The following is an 8,018-nucleotide window of genomic DNA, read 5'->3' as shown; positions in this document are numbered from 1 at the left end:
AGCCTGTTCTATATTGAACCTAAGAGAAAGAATAATAGCCAGATCCCCTTTTGCCAGTTTTAGCCAAAATTTATATACTCGCAAGTATAAATAAGTGTTATATATGTGGCTTTAGGGAGGTACAGATCCATAAACTGTGCATACGGTTGCCACCTGAATACATGTAATACCAAGGCAACGGCTGGGTGTGATGCTGTCTTAATCACTGTTGCTGTGAAGTGATACCATGACCAAGGCCACTCTTTGTTGTTGTTGTTGTTTTCGAGACAGCCTTGGCTCTGAAATTTGCTCTGTAGAGCAGGCTGGTCTTGAACTCGCAGAGATCCACCTGCCGTTGCCTCCCAAGTGCTGGGATTAAAGGCATGCACCACCACTGCCCAACTCTTTAAAAAAAAAAAAAAGGATTTAAGTACTCGCTTTGGCAGCATACATACTAAAATCTGAATGATACAAAGAAGATTAGCATAGCCCCTTCACAAGCATAACACATAAATTTGTAAAGCATTCCATATTTTTGTAGAATTTTGCAGTTTAAAATTTAATTGGGGATGTGTTTACAGTTTCAGAGATTTGGGGAATTAGCATCATGGCAGGGAGCATGGTGGTTTGTAGGTATTGCGAGACCTTTACATCCTGACCTGCAGGCAGAGAGAGAGAGAGAGAGAGAGAGAGAGAGAGAGAGAGAGAGAGAGAGAGAGAGAGAGAGAGAGACAGACAGATTGTGCTTATGGGCTTTGAAACCTCAGAGCCCACCCCAGTGGTACACTTCTTCCACTAAGGCCACACCTCCTAACCCTTCTAATCCTTTCAAACAGTCCAGTTCCCTGGTGACTAAGCATTCAAACACATGAGCCTCTAGGGAACCATTGTTATTTAAACCATCACATGTACCATGCACCTATAGTCCCACTGACTTGGGAGACAGATCATTCACTGGAGCCCAGGACCAGACTGGGCATTGTGTGTGTGTGTGTGTGTGTGTTATAAAATTATAATGCACACTGAACTATAAACACACTCCCACCCAGGTCATGATTATACTAGAATTGAAATCCTGAAACTCTTTCTGTGAAAAATGTAGAAATTGTAGATAAAACAATAATATTGGACTGGGGAGTGTGGCTCAGTACTTGCCTAGCATGTTCAAGGCACTGGGTTCTTACACAATACCACCAAACAAAACAAAACTAAACATTTTTGTGGTGCTCTGTGTTCACTTACACACTCTTTGCACGCTGTGTGGAATTACTATTATAACCATCATCCAGAACACACATTTCACAGAGAAGAACATTTTTTACAAGAAACTCCAGATGGGCCGCAAGAACCTGAAAGCAGGCAGATGACAATGTGTGAAGTCATGGGATCACCTGGGAGGCAGGAACTCATCCCCAGCATATGAGAAAGCTGTTCTTTGGCCACTTCAAACAACAGATAGAGTTAACTTGCATGAAACCCTCTGAAGACAACACCTGGGGCCTGAGACCCATGGGCCATGACCCCATGAGGGAATTCACTGGGAACCTTCTGCAGTGAACCCCTGTGCAAACAAAAACCTCGATGACGGCAGATTTCGAAAAGCATGGCTGAAAGCAAGGAACGGTCAACTAAACTGCAGTCCCAACTACTCAGGACACTGAGGCAAGATCTCTTAGGCCACAAGTTGCACAACAGCCCTGGCAACAGCAACCCCCAGCTAATAAAGGAGAAAACAATCAGGCTGGCCTGTAGCTCATTGACAGTATTTGTCTCACGTTATCTTCAGCATTGGGGGGAAATTCATGTTCAGATTTTTGTTTTAGGGGAAGGGTATGTAGTTCCATGGTAGAATGCTTGCCCAGCATGTACAAGGTCCCTGAGTTCCATCCCTAGAAACAAAGTAAATCTTAATTTAAAACAGAAAAATGAATCCCAAGATGACTTGGGATAGACGAGAAATCTGCAAATACTTTCTGAAGTTACCTTCTATCATGCAGCCGAGGTGGACTCTGACCATGTAAATGGAGAAACTTCTAAGGATGTGTAGTGTTCTACTTCAAAATCAATAGTCATTTTAAGCAGAGTCTGCCTCACATAGAAGCCAGACCAGAGCCTGGAGGATGCCAACTCTAACACTGTCACAGCTATGAACTGGAGATGCCCCAAATGTCCAGCACCAGAAAAATAGTGGAGAACATTGTGTTTATCGTGTACATCCGTGAGAAACAAACCAAAAGTGTGCATAGCTGAGAGGCGTGTCTTAGTTACATTTTTATTGCTATGAAGCGGCATCACGACCAAGGGAACTTACAGAGGAAAACATCTAACAGGACTCGCAGTCAGAGGGTTAGAACCTGCAACTGTCGTGGCAGGCGTGTACTGTAGCTATAGCTGAGAGGTCACGTTTAGACAGTGAGGCAGAGAGCTAATCGGAATGGTACAGGTTTGTAAACCTCGAGGCCCTCCACTGTGACACACTTCCTTCAACAAGGCCACACCCCTACTCCTTCCCAAACAGATCTATCCACTGGGGACCAAATATTTAAATATGAGTCTATGGGGATCATTCTCACTCATACCACACACATGATCCCAGAAAACAAAGCACCTGCAGAGAAAAAAAAATCCTTTATATACATACACATATTTAAGTATATACACATATATAGTATATGCATATACATATATACACACACACATATTTAGGCTGGGCAGTGGTGACGCGTGCCTTTAATCCCAGCACTTGGGAGGCAGAAGCAGGCGGATCTCTTTGAGTTCAAGGCCAGCCTGGACAGGCCCCAAAGCTACAAGAAACCTTGTCTCAAAAAACCCAAAGTAAACAAGCAAATAAATAAAAATTATAAATATATATTTAAATGTGTGTGTAGTTTTTGCTTTTTTGTTTTATGAGACAGGATCTCGCTAAGTAGCCCTGTCTGGCCTAGAGCTCACTATGTGGATTAGACTGGTTTAAAATTTACATAGCTTTACCTACTCTGCTTCCCAAATGCTACACTTAAATCCTGATGAACTGAGTTTAATACCTGGGACCCATTTGGTGGAATGAGAGAACTGAGAAATGTAAGTTGTTCTCCGACAGCCTAACACACACACACACACACACACACACACACACACGCACGCACGCACGCATGCACGCACACACACACATACACACATACACACACTCACACACACATGCTGTGGCAAACATCTGAATATACACAGATATATACTCACAAAAACAAATAAATGTAATTTTTAAAGAGGGCTAGGGATCATAGCTCAGCGAGTAGAGTGGCTGACACCCATGAAGCCCAGATCCCCAGTGCTGCATAAGCCCAGACAGGGTGCCATATCTCTGCAGTTCAAGCACTTGGGAGATGGAGGCAGAAGGACCAGAAGTTCAGGTCATCTTCAGCTACATAGTGAATATGAGACCAGCCTGGGCTACATAAGACCCTGATTCAAAAACAAAGTATGAGAGAGGACGGTAAATGAGTGACAAGCGTCCCTTTGCATGGGGCTGCAGTCAGTTGAAGCAGTCCAGAGCTCTGCTCCAGAGTTCAGAGCAGCTCCCAGAAGCTACGACATTGGATCAAAGCACTTACAGAAGTCAAACTGGTTTCAACAAAAGCATTTTGCATGCTATGCCGATCTTTGTACAACGACTTAAAATTGTAGGTAGGTAGCCAGAATGTTTTTAAAGGTTCTTTAGCGAGTCCTACAGCTGGCTGTTATTTAGTTTTATTCAGCTAGCAGTCTGGAATCGGTGAGTCACTGGCATTTCTAGACTTCAACCCTTGAGGCCTTGAAATGCCACGCGTGAGCACGTTTGCTGATTTAATGTAAACAGGGAATAGCTTTTCATTTCCAGGCATTGTGTGGGAACAGAGGCCTGCACCCTCGCCTCCACAGTACAGAATGAAAGACGGGAGGAGAGCAGTTTAACGAGAGAGACCCTGTCTCACAACCCTCTTTGTCAGAGGGCTTGGGGTGCCTCGCATGCTTGTGGCTATCATTTGCTCCCCAGAACCTCAAATGTGTCTACCTACACAAATGATCCATATTTGTTAGGATTTTGGGAAATTAAAATTTAGCCCCAGAGACTTCCTGGTATGGAGACATGTCACCACACTTAAACACCATAAGCACTGACACTTTGGGGGGAGAGAAAGAAAGTGTCACTTCCCTACACTGGAAACTAGTGTGTGGATGGAGAACTCCAGGCTGTCTATGACATCACACAAAATTCATTAGAATCCCAGCACTCAGGAGGCAAACAGAGGTCTATGAGTTCTAGGCCATCAATAGGGTTGCTTAGCAAGAAGACCCTGTCTCAAGCAAAATAACAATAACATCCCCCCAAAAACCAGGAGGGAGAGGGATGTAGGTTAGTGGTAGGACATTTAGCTGTCATAAGAGAGAACGTGGTGGTGGTATAGGCAAATCTCTGAGTTAGAGGCCAGTTGGTCTACAGAGTAAGTACCAGGACAGCCAGGACTACACAGAGAAACCCTGTCTCAAAAAACAACAAACAAACAAACAAACAAAAAACAGAGTGCACGAGAGAGCAAGGGAGAACATGGGTTCAGCTCCTAGCATCAACACCCCCATTATAATGTATCAAATTATATATATATATATATATATACATATATATATATATGTTGTGTGTGTGTGTGTATATATATATATTTTCTACTTCTATGCCCTCTTAGGTTTTGTCTCAGGATTGAAAAACAGACCAGAGCCGAGTGTAGCAGTATGCTTCCTTGGTCCCAGCAGTCAGGAGCCTGAGTCAGGTGGATCTCTCTGAGTGGAGCAGTATCAGGAATCATCTGTAGAGGACAAAGGGCTGTAAGGGTGGCAGCAGGTGAATCCCTGAAGTTCCCTGGCCATCCAGCCACTGAATCAGATGGACTCTAAATTCAATGAGAAACCCTGCCTCAAAAAATAAAAGGCAGGGAGCTGGAGAGATGGCTCAGAACACTGGCTGTGCTTCCAAAGACCAGGCTCTATTCTATATGAGAGCTCATAGCCATCTGTAGCTACAGTTCCAGAGAACCCAATGCCCTCTTTGTCCTCCACAAGAACCAGGCACCAGGCATGCAGGCAAACTGCCCACACACAAAAAATTAAAAATTTAAATTAATATATAAAAATATGGAGATTTATTGGGGAAAGACACCTGTCAACCTTTGACTACCACACACACTGGCTTAACTGCATATGTACCATACGTGTACACACATACACATACAGAAGCACACACATAAACTCATTTAAGCACAGACATGCACAAGACATGAGTCACTTTCACTAATTTTCATAATTTGATTGCCTGTGTTACGGGTTCCTTCCCTAGCCACTGACTTTGGATTAAAGGATTCACTGTTCACATGGTTGCATTTAAAAACAGAATGGGGGCTGAAGAGGTGGCTCAAGCCGTTTTGTTAACTGCTCTTGCAGAAGACCAGAGTTCATTTTCCAGGACACATATGGTAGATTACTTCTGAAACTCAGGTTCCAGGGGATCTGAGGCCCTCTTCTGGCCTTTGTGGGAAAACGGAGACCTAAGGGTGGACTAGGACTTCCTCTCCACAAAGGGGCTTGAATTAAAAAAAAAAAAAAAAAGGCCCAGAGGAAATCAGTGTATTCGAATTGGTAGTTAGTTCTCTTCTCAAACTGGACAATCTTCGAGGATGTTCTTCCTAGCCACAACAGGAGATGAAGAATAAATTGCTTTTACATTGTGACAGACTCAGAAGAGACTTGAAATTGATGTCTTTCAATTACTTCCATATCAGTAAGACAAGAATGTCTGTCTTGTTTTGTAATAGTTGGCAAGAAAAACGGTGTAGTGTGGGTAAAAGAGTGGTTAGCTATCTCCAGTTACCTGATTATCTTTGCAGATTTTGATTGTGAAGCTTGCTGTCTCCTGCCCTGGGAGGAGGCCACCTAGTCTGGCAGCAGGGCCCATAGGCAGAGTCAACTTGAATCTGCAGCCACTTCTAAAGAGTCCAGGAGAAACTGTCCAAGCCCTGTGTGTCTAAGAGTACCTGGATTCAGCCAGAAAAGCTGATCCAACTCGGTCAGGATGAGAGAGCCAGAAATAAATTTCAGAAGCCAAAGTATCGTGCCAGAAGCTATATCTGACCTGGAGAGTAGAAAGTAAAGCAAAAAGAGGGAGTTGGAGGCAGGGGAATGGCTTTAGGACACGATTTGAGTAGAGGTCTGACCTACAGAATCATGCTCATGTCTGTGTGTAGGGTGAGCTCATGGTTATTGCTGTAACAGAATACCAGAGGTTAGGTACTTCAAAAAAAGAGGTTCGTTTAGCTCACAGTGTTGGAAGTTCACTAGTGTGGTGGCACACACCTTTAACCCCAGCACTTGGGGCATAGCACCAATATGTACTGGGTAAATGGTGAAAACGGCAGCAGTTTTGAGAGTAGCAAGTGACACACACAGAAGAGAGATTCAGGTGAAGTGCTAGCCTCTCCTCTATTAGCCCACCCTCGTAGGGGCTAACCTTGATGTAGGACACCTGTATTAATCCCTTCTGAGGGTGGTACCCCCAAGACTTACTAACTTTCTACTAATCCCTTCTCTTAAAGGTTCCATCATATCAATACCCCATGTTGAACACCAAGCCCCCAACACAAATGAATCTTTGGGAGCTATGGGGCATGGACATGCATGGGCAACCCGTATATAATGGTTCTGTTGAACTTGTCTATTCATGGTCTAAGTTGATGAGGATGACTGACCAGGTCTCTTCCTTGGGAGGGCACCAGATCTCATTACAAATGGTTGTAAGCCACCATGTGGTTGCTGGGAATTGAACTCAGGACCTTTGGAAGAGCAGGCAGTGCTCTTAACTGCTGAGCCATCTCTCCAGCCTTTTGGCAGGTATGCTCAAATCATATTTAAACTACAGGAGGTGATATTTTAAAAAGACTCATTGGGAGCCGGGCATGGTGTCACATGCTTTTAATACCAGTACTCAGCAGGCAGAGGCAGATAGAGCTGGATCCAGGTCACCCTGGTTTACATAGTGAGTTTCAGGACAGTCAGAGCTACATAGACACTATCTCAAAAAATAAAACAAATAAAAAGGACTCACTGGTTATATAACTTGTTTTGGTCAGTAGTTACCTACCATAAAGAATTTTATAACGTACTGAACTAATATCTAGTGTGTTAGCTTTCATTTCTGTAAGAAAATACCTGAGAAAATCAACTTAAAAAGAAGAATTGTTATTTTGACTTACAGTTTCAGAGGCTTAAGCTTGGTTGGTTCACTGCTTGGGGGCAACAGATTTAGCAAACATAATTATTCTATTTATGTAGAATAAAGCTGCTAACTTCATAGTCAAGAACTGAAAAATCAAAGAATCCCACATCTCACAGTTCCCTATGACAGCATGCCTCCAATGACTGAAAACCTCTTACTAGGGCCTGCCTCTTTGATTCCCACCATCTCCCATAGTACTTAAGGAGAACCAAACCTTTAACACACGAGCCTTTTGAGTCCAATCAAAATTTTTGTGCAATCTTTGTTTTTTACCATGTGTGCATTATATTTTTTAAAAAATTTACTTTGAGCCAGACTTGGTGGTGTATGCCTTTAATTCCAGCACTTGGGAGGCTGATGTAGCAAGTCTTTGTCCCATGAGCCAGCCCCCAAATAACCTCATGGAGACTTCTTATTAATTATGAAAGCTCAGCTGATAGCTTAGGCTTGTTTCTAACTAGGTCTTATAACTTAAATTAACTCATTTCTAATAATTTACTTTCTGTCTTGTGGCTTTATTATTTAATTTCTGTAGTGTCCATCCTGCTCACTCTGCATCTCCTGGTGTCTTTACCTTTCTTCCCAGCATCCTCTCTGTTCCCCAAATTCTGCCTAACTATTGGCCTTTCAGCTTTTTACTAAACCAATCTGAGTAATACTCTGTAGACCAGGCTGGCCTCAAACTCACAGAGATCCACCTGTCTCTGCCTCCCGATTAAAAGGATTAAAGGCTAGGATT

At 43.2% G+C, this 8,018-nt stretch overlaps 1 non-coding gene across 1 annotated transcript; it reads left to right on the top strand.

The window, feature by feature from the left end:
* The first annotated feature begins 409 nt into the window (after positions 1 to 409).
* Positions 410 to 516, top strand: LOC119818072. Its single transcript, XR_005285993.1, has one exon. It is a non-coding gene; the product is annotated as a U6 spliceosomal RNA (small nuclear RNA).
* The last annotated feature ends 7,502 nt before the right edge of the window (positions 517 to 8,018 follow it).

This window comes from Arvicola amphibius, chromosome 6 (genome assembly GCF_903992535.2).
Source record: "Arvicola amphibius chromosome 6, mArvAmp1.2, whole genome shotgun sequence".
Classification (NCBI taxonomy): domain Eukaryota; kingdom Metazoa; phylum Chordata; class Mammalia; order Rodentia; family Cricetidae; genus Arvicola; species Arvicola amphibius.
Note: the sequence above shows the minus strand (reverse complement) of the source record. Positions and strands in the feature narration are given on the sequence as shown.